Source organism: Staurois parvus, unplaced genomic scaffold (assembly GCF_062004578.1).
Source record: "Staurois parvus isolate SC_StPar_1 unplaced genomic scaffold, SC_StPar_1.0 ptg000321l, whole genome shotgun sequence".
NCBI classification, from domain to species: domain Eukaryota; kingdom Metazoa; phylum Chordata; class Amphibia; order Anura; family Ranidae; genus Staurois; species Staurois parvus.
The window spans coordinates 9,446,545-9,459,931 of NW_028318117.1; the positions used below are offsets into that span (position 1 = coordinate 9,446,545).

General features: G+C 40.7%; 1 protein-coding gene across 1 annotated transcript in view; it reads right to left on the reverse strand.

Annotated features, from left to right (window-relative positions):
* Positions 1-13,387, reverse strand: part of PITPNM3 (PITPNM family member 3) — a 728,404-nt gene that overhangs the window by 108,950 nt on the left and 606,067 nt on the right. The gene's annotated exons all lie outside the window — the stretch shown is intronic.

Consider the following 13,387-nt stretch of genomic DNA (forward strand, 5'->3'; position numbering starts at 1 on the left):
ACATTAACCGAAGCGTTCGTAAACCAAGGGACGCCTGTATTTACTAATGGCATCTTCAACATTTTCTCAATAGAGTTTTCATTTAATGAGCACTGAACCAAGTTATGGAATTACTATAGAAGTAGATAGTACAGAAACATGCAGTCTTTGAAAGCTAGATGAGACCTGCGTTAAATCCCCTATTGTCACCAGTCAATGAATCTGGGGATCTTCACACTTTTCAATCTTTTTGTAATTTTTACTTTCCAATGCTTGCCTGCACTCCCCTGAAAAAATATGCTCTATAGCAGGGTTTCACGAAGGCAAAAATACTAAATCAAGGGCTATGCTGGGTAAAAATGCTTTGAAGTGAATTTGTGCTTTGTTAATGCAAGGCAAAGAAATGCTGATTGCAGAGACACTGTACAGTCAGATTGTATCCTGTATGGTGAGCCTTAGGTTGGCCATAGACGGGTCATTTATCGTCTGAATTTTCGAACGATAAACGAAAAATCAGTCGTTGCTGGCAGCGATGCTGCCACCAATGTCCATGAAGAACGGCCATTTTTCGTGGATTTTCCAGCATGACCGATAAAAGTAAACAAGAAGATCCGTGTGAAAAACAGCCGACGGTATTGACGGCGTGAATATCAGCCGATTTTTTGTGCGGACGAAAATTCAGCCGATAAGCGACCCGTCTATGGTCTGCATTACACAGGATTTTGGACTCTCCCACGTTACCATGTGACATCAATTCAATATAATACACACTAATTTTTTTTTTTTTTTAATTAAAAATCTGTCTGATTTCTGTCCTGTTTAAAATGCAGCCTAGTAAAAGTGCTTTGATACTGTGAATGAAGCCAGTACAATTTTTGGGGATTTTATTCAGTGAAATTAGTTACATAGTTAGTCTGGCTGAAAAAAGACAAAAGTCCATCCAGTTCAACCATTAAAAAAAAAAAAGTTATAATCCTACACTCAAAGTTGATCCAGAGGAAGGCAAAAAAACCCAGCAATGCATGATTCAATTTGCTCCTAAAGGGGAAAAAAATCCTTCTTGATCCCCCGAGAGGCAATCGGATATTCCCTGGATTAACTTTACCTATAAATGTTATTATCCAGTTATATTCTGTGTATCCAAGAAAGAATCCAGACCTTTTTTTAAAGCAATCCACTGAGCTGGCCAGAACCAACTCTTGAGGGAGTCTATTCCACATTTTCACAGCTCTTACTGTGAAGAAACCTTTCCGTGTTTGGAGATTACATTTCTTTTCCTCCAGACGTAAAGAGTTCCCCCTTGTCCTCTGTGATGACCTCAAGGTGAATACATCTACACAGAGTTCACTATATGAACCACTGATGTACAGTGAGGAACAGAAGTATTTGAACACCCTGTGATTTTGCAAGTTCTCCCACTTAGAAATCGTGGAGGGGTCTGAAACTCACATTGTAGGTGCATTCCCACTCTGAGAGACAGAATTTAAAAAGAAATCAGGAAATCACATTGTATGATTTTTAAAGAATTTATTTGTCTTGCACTGCTGAACATAAGTATTTGAACACCTAAGAAACAGCAAGAATTCTGGCTCTCAAAGACCTGTTACTGTGCCTTTTAAAAAGTCCACCTCTACTCCATTCATTAATCTAACTTAGTAGCACCTGTCTGAGCTCTTTAAAGACACCTGTCCACCCCACAGCCAGTCAAACGCCAACTACTACCATGGGCAAGACCAAAAAGCTGTCAAAAGACACCAGAGAAAAAATTGTGGACCTCCACAAGGCTGGAAAGGGCTACGGGGCAATTGCCAAGCAGCTTGGTGAAAATAGATCAACTGTTGGAGCAATTGTTAGAAAATGGAAGAGGCTAAAGACGACTGTCAGTCTCCCTCGGACTGGGGCTCTATGCAAGATCTCACCTCGTGGGGTATCACTGATGATAAGAAAGGTGAGGAATCAGCCCAGATCTACAAGGGAGGAGCTGGTCAATGACATGAAGAGAGCTGGGACCACAGTTTCAAAGGTCACTGTCGGTAGAACACTACGCCGTCATGGTTTCAAATCATGCATTGCACAGAAGGTTCCCCTGCTCAAGTCATCACATGTCCAGACCCGTCTGAAGTTTGCCAGAGAGGATTTTGCTCGCTGTAGAAACTGCAGCTTGGCATTGCATGCCATTATTAAGCTTGTGATCTACCAGAACTCCCAGATAATTCTCCACCATTGACTCCCCCAGTTGTACCCCCCCCTAGTATGTCTGATGCATGCATATTCTTAGCCCCCAAGTGCATAACCTTACATTTATCAACATTAAACCTCATTTGCCACATAGTTGCCCAATTAAATAGTGCATTGAGGTCGGCTTGTAAGTTGTAAACATTATGTAAGGACGTTATTCCACTGAACAGCTTTTTTGTCATCTGCAAAGACTGAAATGGTATTTATAATCCCAGACCCTATATCATTTATAAATATATTAAAAAATAAGTGTCCCAACACTGAACCTTGGGGTACACCACTGACAAACCTAGACCATTCAGAGTATGAATCATTAACCACTACTCTCTGAATACAATCTTTTAGCCAGTTTTCTATCCATTTACATACGGATTTTTCCAAGCCTGTAGACTTTACCTTACACATTAGCCATGTGTGGCGAACGGTGTCAAACGCTTTTGCAAAATCCAACTATACCACGTCCACCGCCACCCCTCTGTTTAAGGTTTTGCTCACTTCCTCATAAAAAGAAATCAGATTTGTTTCACAACTTCTGTCTTTCATGAATCCATGTTGTCTGTTGCTTGAAATATTTTTTCCCAGCAAGAACTCATCTATGTGGTCTTTTATTAAACTCTCCAGTATGTTCCCAACTATAGAAGTTAAACTAACAGGTCTATAATTACTTGGTAAGGATTTTGACCCCTTTTTAAATATTGGCACCACATTGGCCTTACATCAATCCAGTGGTACTATACCAGTCATTAAAGAGTCCCTAAAAATTAGAGAAAATGGCTTTAAAATGACAGAGCTCAATTCTTTAAGGACCTGTGGGTGTATACCATCCGGTCCAGGTGCTTTATTCACCTTTATTCTGTCTAAATATTTTTGGATCATATCAATTGTGAGCCAATGTGGACCATCTGGAGCTGTGTCAATACCATGCCTATTATGGACAAGAGCTCCCCCGTGCTCCTTTGTATACACAGAGCTGAAGAAAGTATTTCATACATTTGCCTTCTTTGTCCCCAGTCACCTACTCAGACCGGACCTTTTTACTATTAATATATCTGAAGAATTTTTTGGGATTGGTCTTGCTATCTTTTGCAATCTGTCATTCGTTTTCAGATTTTATTTCCTTTTTGTATATTCTGTTATATTCTTTGTAATGTTTAAACAATGATAGCGTTCCTTCATTTTTATATTTAATAAAGGCTCTTTTCTTATCTATAGCTTTTTTAAGCCACATAGGTTTGCTTTTTAGCCTTTTAAAACTTGTTACCTATTGGAATATATTTTGCAGTGTGCTCACATACAGTCTTTTTGAACTCCCATTTCTGTGTTGTGTTCATCGATGCCAATATTCCCTCCCAGTCTAAGTCTTGGAGAATTAGCTCTCTTAAAACTGAGTTTTTATTTTTTCCCATACGTGCTTGCTGTTTACAGCTAACAATAAATGAAATCATGTTATGGTCACTGGTACCCAGATGTTCTTTTATATGGACATTCATAATGAGCTCTGCATGCTTTGAGATTACCAGGTCCAGCAGAGCATCATTCCTAGTTCGGGCCTCTATGAACTGTACCATAAAATTGTCCTGTAGTAGGTTTTATAAATTTTTGCCCTTAAATTGTGCCTGCAGTACCATTACTCCAGTCAATTTCCGGGTAGTTAAAATCCCCCATTATTATTACTGTCCCAGCCCTTGCAGCCCTTTTCGATCTGTGCAAGGAGCTGAGTCTCCACCTCCTCATTAACACTGGGAGGCCTATAACAAACTCCAATGATTACCTTTGTAGTACACACCCCCATGTGCAGTTCCACCCATAATGCTTCAGCTTCATCACACTCTCCATCAACTAGGTCTTTTTTCACACTTGCTCTGAGATCACTTCTCACATAGAGACAGACACCACCACCTTTCCTATTTACTCTGTCTCTCCGAAAGAGAACATAGCCAGGAATATTAATGGTCCAGTCATGTGAAGAATGAAGCCAAGATTCAGCAATACCAATTAAATCGTAGTTCTGTTCATGCACCAAAGCTTCCAACTCACCTATTTTGCTTGGCAGACTTCTGGCATTGGTGAACAAACACTTTAATGCACAGGTATTTTGTATATTTTTTTATTTTCATACAAATGGTACCAATTCCACTGGTTGTTTGTAACATGGCAACCTTCTTATCTTCCATCTTTCCCCATTCCACCCACCAAAAAGTACTGACCCCTGTCTGATCTGTCCACCCTGTTGTAATCTAATTCTCCCTTCCCCCTCGATCCTCCTTCAGCCTTCTCATAAACTTCTCCCCCAGCACAACAGACCCCCTCTAGCATATATGTTGCACTCCAATGAAACGTCAGCCCAGTGCTCTAGAAACCCAAATCCTTCCCTCTTACACCAGGTCTTTAGCCATGCATTGATCTCTCTAGTCTCCCCCTGTCTTTCCTGAGTTGCGCATGGAACAGGTACTATTTCAGAAAATATCACCTTGTAGGTCCTTCTCTTCAACTTGCAGCCCAGTTCTTTAAATTGATTAAGGAGCCTCCACTTTCCATATATTCTGTCATTGGTTCCAACATGGACCAAGACAGCTGGGTCATGCCCAGCCCCTCCCAGTTATTTATCAACCCGGTCCACCACATGCTGAACCCTGGCACCAGGGAGACAGCAAACCATTCGGCTGAGGCGATCCTGGCGACAAATTATTCTATCAGTCCTTCTGATTATAGAATCCCCTACTACCACCAGCTGTCTAGGCCTTCCTGCACTACCCTTACCACCCCTTCCAGATGGTCTGCCCTCCCGGCTGTTAGGGATAGCAGTGACATCCAGGGCTGCCACCCCTGAGCTTGCCACACCCACATCTTCACCCAACTTGGCAAATCTGTTTGAGTGCACAAACCCAAGGCCAGCTTTCCTTTTCTGTGAGCCCCTACCACTCCCTCTCATTACAGTAACCCATCTTCCTACCTGATAATCCTGATTAGCCCCTTTGCCCTCCACATCAATACCATTAGCTACCTGCTCAGAGAGCAGAAGACCCCTTTCAAGGTTGTCGGTTATGCCCAGAGTTGCAACTTGCTCCTCCAGATCTCTAACGCGAGTTTACAGAAGGGCAACCCACTCACATCTGTCGCAGCGGTATCCATCCTGGAGCTGTTTCTCCATTGTTACATACATGTGGAACATTGTGCGCTGCAGAAAACCTTCCACCTTGCTACCATTCATATTCCAATTACAATATTAATAGGAAATATCAGTTGTCACTTACAGGTCAGTAGACTCCTGTTATAATATCCTGTTTTCCACTCCGGTTTTTTAACTCCACTTATCAAATGTCCACTTGGTCAAAGGTCCAGCAAGCAAAATACAGGCATGCTCAGAGTGAGCCCTAAGGCACATTTTATATAGTACCTGTATAAACTGTGACCAATTAACCCCTCCCTTTAATTAGCAGACTGAAGGAAGGCCAGGAAAGGAAGAAAAAAATGCTATTTAAAAAGTGACAGAAAAAGTGATTCAAAAAACTAAAAACTTTTAGCAAAACCCAAAGAAGAACATAAAACAACTACAAGCACCAACAATCACCAGCAGTCAAAAGTAAAACTTTTTCACTCTCCACTCAAATTTCCCACTCTTTTTAGCTATCACACAGCAAAAAGTGCTAGTGAATTATGTATTCTGATTTCTTGATTGACTAGCGTCTTGCTCCTGACGTGCGACCTACTAAAGCTGTTCAATATTTCAGGATTTTTATGTGAAATAATCCACTCTATTTTACATTTCTTGATTATAAATCTGCCTGGTTTCTCCCACTTTTAAAAATGCAGAATTTTTTTCCATTTTCCTCCTCACTGTGTGCCTCTCAATTTTCATTGAAGCATCAAGCACATTTATTGTCTGCAGACATCCAGTCTCTCAAAAAACCCACTGACACCTTTAGACAGTCTTAGACAGGGGCGGACTGACAACTCATGGGGCCCCCGGGCAATTGGGGATCATGAGGCCCCTGTGTCCTTGCCCACACCCAAAAAAGCCTATAAAAGGTACCAGGGGCATTTCATGGGGCCCCCTACTGACCCTGGGCCCTCAGGAAGTGCCCGAGTGCTCGAATGGTCAGACCTGCCCCCTGGGCTTTAGGATGTGTCGGTTACAGCTGCTGCATCCTATGTGGTGCACACAACCTCTACAGGGACAATTTAATCTGAAAGATAAATAATTACTGTAGAGTGTTGTTCCCCCCCTTGCATAGTCCTACCTAGGACCCAGACAGCAGACCTGACTTGATGTATTCCTTTGCAGTCCTGCCTAGGACTTAGAGTAGCACTGACTTGATGTGTTCCTTATTGTACTAGATGATAATGTGTGCTGCATAATCCAGTTTAAATTTGCCCTGTTATTGGTTGGTATTGTTCGGAGATCAAGAAAAAGCCTTTGCAGTAACTTTTGCTGACAGGAGAACCACAAGCTTGCTGAGATTTTCAATTCAATTACAGACAAATTATACCTGGTGAGTGAGTTCTTTGTTCCACTATGGCAAAGGTAAAGGAACATATAAAAGAATATGACAAAAAGAATAATGGAGCATTAGTACAGTTTTTCTTATTATTACACTGAAAAAGCGATTCACGTGTATGTTATTGGTAAAGAGGTGAATAATTCTTGTCGGCAGCTGGTCACAATTTAAAGCTAAGTTTTTTTCTTTTTAATCAGCACAAGGGACGGTATATACATTGAATGACAAGTGTCCCTTTTGCTGGTAGCTGCTCTGTTCACTGAAATCCAAAGTCCTCTGCTCCCCCTCCATGCTCCTGCAGTTATAAAAGTGCTATAATTAGGCTTATGGAACAAGGTATGTAGAGTACATATGCAGTACCTAATAAACTAAGTAGAAACCAGTGATGAAGCTATTCTGAATAGAGCACTCGGCAGAAATGAGTGCATGGGTGGATCCAGTGGCTCATATTAACCCCCGCAGCACTGAAAGATCACAGCTGAGGGGGTATTGGGGGCAAAGGATGTTCGCATTCAACTTACAGAGCAACCACCAGTAAAAGGGGCATAACTTACAGTCAAGTAGGATGTGTCCCTTGTGCTGTTGCCTCTTCTGTAAGGTGAAATCCTGCTCTATTCATGTCCCTCCACTCTTGTTGCCACAATCTTCCAGTGCAGCAAAGATTAATAGAATTGTGGGAGCTGTTACAGGCTATCATAAAGAGTGCCTGACTTTACCACCCTTTCCACCCAGCTTCTCCATTCTTAGAAGCATGCACTGTAGTTTGTGTGAATGAAACTAGATATATAAATGGAGGAAAGGTGGAGTAATAAAAGGTCTGCCTTTCATAGATCATGTTTCAGTCATACAAATTGTAGTAGGATTCCTATTGCCTGTGGGTTGCTACGGGGGTTGCTTCATCACTGGTTTCTATTTAGTTTAATGGCTGCACACGTATTCTACATGCCTTGTTACATAGGCTTAATTATAGGGCTTTTCCAGCTACTGCACATTAAAATGTAAAGGTAATAAAAGTGCATGGAGAAAAAGCAATTTATTTCATTGAATGCCTGACTGTCAGTAGGTTTACATAAGCCTTCAATATATTTTGCACTTCTTATATCTCTTCAGCTTAATATTTCTTTTGTGCTTTCTTTTTTTTTCACTAAAGGTTATGAGCTGCCCTGGATTGTAGGAAGAAAGCCAGTCGTTTTAATGCATCACATCCAATTACTTACAATGTCAATATTGGGCTTGACATCGCCTAATACTCTGTTTCAAGAATATAGATTTATTTCTTCCTGACGTCAAGCCCTGACATTATGGAATGCTAAAAACACATATTTGCTGTAAATAAAAGGTTGTAGGTCAAAAGACAGCAATTATAAAATGGAGATTAAAAAAAAAATTAAAAAGTAATTTTGTCTAATCATTTTCTGTAATCGTAGCTCAGTAGTAGCTACCTGTTGAGACATGTATGCTGGGACTTGTTGGTTATGTGACTATGGAACACAAAAGTACTAGACAGTATGCAAGCTGTTATCTCCTACAGAACTGTTCTGTTACATATAATAGATGCTGTAATCTATGTTATAAAAAGTATCAAAACCATTTGTGTAAATTCTGAGATTTTATTGGATTGAAACCAAGAACGCATCTGTGCCTATCATCCTTCTAGGAGAACTGCTCAGTTATATCAACTGCAGAAGCGGCAATGGATAAAACTATTTCACCAAAAGCATTGTTGCCTAGCAAAGAGCTGTGAATTCTTAAAGCATCATTCCTCGGAAAATAAAACAGAACCAATTATACCAACAATTATGGGAAAAAGCACTGGGGCCTGCCAGGGAGACCCAGAGAGCACAAGCTGAGAATTTCAGGCCTAGAACAAATGTCTTCTGTTCAGCCAGAATACCATCCCTCCTAAAATTTAAAAAAATAAATACATCTAAAAATTAGGACACATTTACACTGTTCCATCAGGGTTGCATTTAGACATCATGATGACATGGCCATACCAGAAAAAGGACACCATTTTGTACCATCTAATTTTATGAGTATAAACTAATACTTGAATAATATATTCAAAACAAAGTTATTGTTTTTTTTTTCTCACAGCTTTTTAACTGTACAGTATTTTTTTTTATTTCATTTTAAAATAAAAATCCTGCTGCTGTAGTTACTGGACTAGAAATTATGGGCATTACAACACTTCCATCCACCCAAGCGTCAATAAAACCACACAAAGGTAAACCATGGATGATGAGATTTTCTTTCCTGACTGTGTTTATTGGGAATCCCTCTTGTGGAGGATTCCCATTCTCCTGGAGGAGGGGGAGCGCACAGGGAGCTGTCCCTCCAGGGAGAACACAATGATTATTGCTAGCAGCTATAGCTGGCAATAATCGCATGCTAAAAAATCCAACATGCCAGTTGTACCCAAGTCGATTGATGAATGGTACAATCCGCCTGCCCATAGATGGATCAAATCTCAGCCGGTCCTTGATGAACTGGCCAAAAATTGAACTGTCTATGGCCAGCTTTATTCTTGGCGAGTTCAGATAATTAGGAGCATCCAAAATAAAAGGAATTTTGACTTGCCTGTAAATTCCTTATCTTGGAAAACAGTACAGGGCACAGGACTTGTAGACATTAGAATATTTACAGGCTACCTTTAGGCAATTGGACACTGGTAACAAAAACTTACTAGGGCCCCCTCCAGGACATACTTCAAAATTAGCAATTTACATGTAAATTGAAATTCCTATCATCTTAATCATACAGCACAGTAACATGACTAGTATTCATAGACCATGGGACATCCCCTAGCAATAAACTGCTTGTGGGCAGCAACATAGCAAACAGAAATGAAAACAGGCCTACAAAAAGCACAGATTAGAGAACCCAAAACACTCAGATAACAGCTTGAAGCACCTTGCAACTAAAGCTCACATCAGCTGAAGCCTGTACATCCAGCTGGTAGAACTTGTAAAAACATGTGAAAAAGGACCAGGTGTCAGCCTTGCAAATCTGGGACTTATGCTGAAAAGCCTAAGAGACCACAACAGCCCTGGTAGAATGAGCTCTGATGGGGAAGGGAGGAACACTTTTTTGTTAAGGGCATGGGTCTTAGAAATAAGTTGTCTGATCCAACTGGCAATGGTGGAGTGGGAAGCAAGATGCCCTGTATGAGGACCAACAGGTAGAATTAAGAGGGACTTGTAAACAGAGGCTGTGACTGCTAGATAAACCCTGACAGCCTTGACCACATCCAAGCAGCATAGATCAATTTTCTTTGGGTCTAAGCATTGGCCTTTTAAGAAGTCTGCTTGCCAATTGTGCACTCCCGGGATCTGGATGGCAGATAAAGCTGGAATGTGAGTTTCTGCCAGGAGAGTATCAGACATGTTTCTCTTAGGGCAGCTTGATGGCTTATATAGACCCACTGCTGTGGAATTGTCTTACTGTACCCTAACTGGGCGACCTTGCAGAAGGGAGGTCCAGTATTGCAGAGACAATCTGAGGGCTCACACTTCCAAAATGTTTATGGGGAGTCTTGACTCCACTGGTGACTTAATCTCCTGGACAGTTTTGAAGCTAAAAATTCCCATTCAGCCCATGAGGCTTGCATTCATTGTTCATTGTCACCACCTTCCAGATTATGTGAAGAAACAACCTTCCCAATTCAGGGCAGAGATGAAGATCCACGATGCCAGTGAGAGAGTTGTCTGGCTGAATAGAAGCATTGAATGACTGGATTTGCTTGTTTCACGCTGTGAGGGTGTTGGATTGAAGCGGTCTGGAATGAAGCTGGGCAAAGTAAACTGCCTTTAAAGGAGGCTACCAGGAAGTCAAGAACCCTCATGCAGAAGAGAACTGAGCAGTGCCTTTTGGATCTGAAAGTTTGCAAGCGGGACCTTATAGAAGCAATTTTTCCCGAGGAAGAAAAATTCTGGCTTGGGTCATGTCTAAGATTTCTAAAATTAGGTGAAAATTGTACAAACCTGAAAAAACAATCAATAAAGACTATAAAATGTACATGACTTCCGAGAATAAATTAAATGCACTCACCGGCCACTTTATTAGGTACACCTGTTCAATTGCTTGGTAACACAAATTGCTAATCAGCCAATCACATGGCAGCAACTCAGTGCATTTATGCATCTAGATGTGGTGAAGATGACTTGCTGAAGTTCAAACCAAGCATCGGAATGTGGTAGAAAGGGGGTTTAAGTGGTTTTGAGCGTGGCATGGTTGTTGGTGCCAGACATGCTGGTCTGAGTATTTCAAAAACTTCTGATCTACTGGAAATGTCACACACAATGATCTCTAGGGTTTACAGAGAATGGTCCGAAAAAGAGAAAATATCCAGTGAGCAGCTGTTGTGTGGACGAAAATGTCTTGTTGATGTCAGAGGTCAGAGGAGAATAGGTAGACTGATTCAGCTGCAACATTCAGATGGTAGGGTCAGAATTTGGCATATACAACATGAAAGCATGGATTTATCCTGCATTGTATCAACCGTTCAGGCTGGTGGTGTAATGGTGTGGGGGATATTTTCTTGGCACTAGCAAGGTGTTGCTGAACTCACCTATTGCCGGGTGTAAGTAAAACCTGCGAGCAGTTCCCACTATCGGAGAGGGTCCACTGTGAGGTCTGGAGCATTTTCGCTGGGTATACCAAGCGCCTTCGGAGTGCCACATCCCAGCCAGGTTCCAGATGACCATCAGTGTCCCTTATACTACCTGCGTAAAATCATTTTATGTCTGGTGAGTGCAAGCACACCCTTTTCTTTCTCATCAAGGAAGTCACGTGCACCTTATGATGATGCGATGGAAGTTTAAAGTGAATGTTTGATATCTTCCTTATTTGGAAAGCTGACGCACCTTTTGAATAATTTTATGGACCTTTATTGATCTATATATCGTTGTATGACATATGTGTTTATATGATACTGCTGTCACTTTATGATTACCTATTGTCTTCATCAAGACATCACTGTTATATTACTTGCTAGCGCACAATTTTGCGCATTTATCACCAATTTTACACTTTAATTATTTATTCTAGCGCTGCATTTTTTATTACATTACCACTTCTTCTTAAAAACCTTTTTTTATTAAGATTACACTTGCATGTATTATGATGTAAACCGCTAAACAATAGGACACTGTGCTGGCAAGCATTTTGTGATGTCTCTGGTGAATCAGAATTCAGGAGTATTAGTAAAGGATCCAAGAAACATCATCTATCTAAACATTTTTTGACACACCACAACAAGGATCCCTCCATGCTGCTGTTCTGGGGGATACAGGCATATAAGAAACATTGGAGAGGTAGCCATAAAGTAAGGATTTTAAAGAGTTACTAAACCCACAACAGTAAAATCAGTAAAATTCAGTAACGCATGCTTGTTATATTCACTGTGGAACCTAAGGGGTTAATCCTCTGCATTGTGCATAAAGGCTGTTTTATTGTGTCTTCTCTGATCCTCCTCTTCTTCAACTGTCCCCAATCCATCTGCTGATAGTACAGAATCTTGGGGGCAAGCTGCACATGCTCAGCTTGGTATGTATTGCTTGAGTTTTTTTTTTCTTGGGAGAGTGCATGTGATAAGCTTAGGGCCAATCAGCACTGACCAGACAGAGGGTCAGGGGTCCTTCAGCCTTATAGGACAATCAGGGGAGAATGTAAACTACTCCTACAAGCTTTAACCAGTGCACTGTTGGGCACTGATAGAAGTCACAAGACTGCTCTAACCGCTGATGAGAAAAGATATTTAGCAGTTTATATTTACTAAAATAATTGCATTTCCATGTTCTGTGTACTGTAGGAGACCTGATATAGTGAATGCAGAGTCCTGGGTTTAGTAACATTTTAAGTCAGTGGGAATCCAGATGGATTTATTCATTTCAGACTTTAGCACCTAAAGGTTTAAATATTGATTTGAACACGGTTTTGTTAGTAACTATAAATTATTAGGTTTCGGGGGACTGCAGTCACTATCCTGTCCATGCACTGTGTCATTGTCATCTATTGCTTGTGATTAGGATGTTGTTAGGTATCCAATTTTGATCTCTTTCCTTTTTTCCCTCATCTAATTTTCTATTTTATTATTCTATCATTATCATCATTTTATATACCCAGTTTTGGTCTATTAATAATTTATGTACATTCTGTGTATTGAGCGCATTGCACACACTAATTGTTATACACATATGGGTATGGTTTTATATATAATATATAACCCTTTTTACATATAACTCAATTTTATGCACTTTTTTTATACATATCAATTTATTAACTTGTGGCGTATTATGTGAACTCCCTGAGAAGTACCCCTTTAGATATTCAGCTTCATGAGCAGAGTGGCGGACTATTTTTCCTTTCTGTCACTTGCAAGCATTCAGTTTTGGCGTCTCTGGAAAGTAATGTTGAGTAGTGTTACCATGACAGCGGATAAACAGCCTGACCAAAGATGCGGAAGTATCGGTATCTATATAAGTGGTCAGCGCATGTCACCTAGCTACCCCAATGAAGTCACATGGTCTGTGACGATACACATGGGGGGGGGAGCTGGTGACAGGAAGTTCCATGCACTAGAGACATCACTGAATACTTGGCAGCACAGTGTCCCATTGTTTAGAGATTTACACTGTTATACATGTGAGTGTAATCTTAATAAAATATTT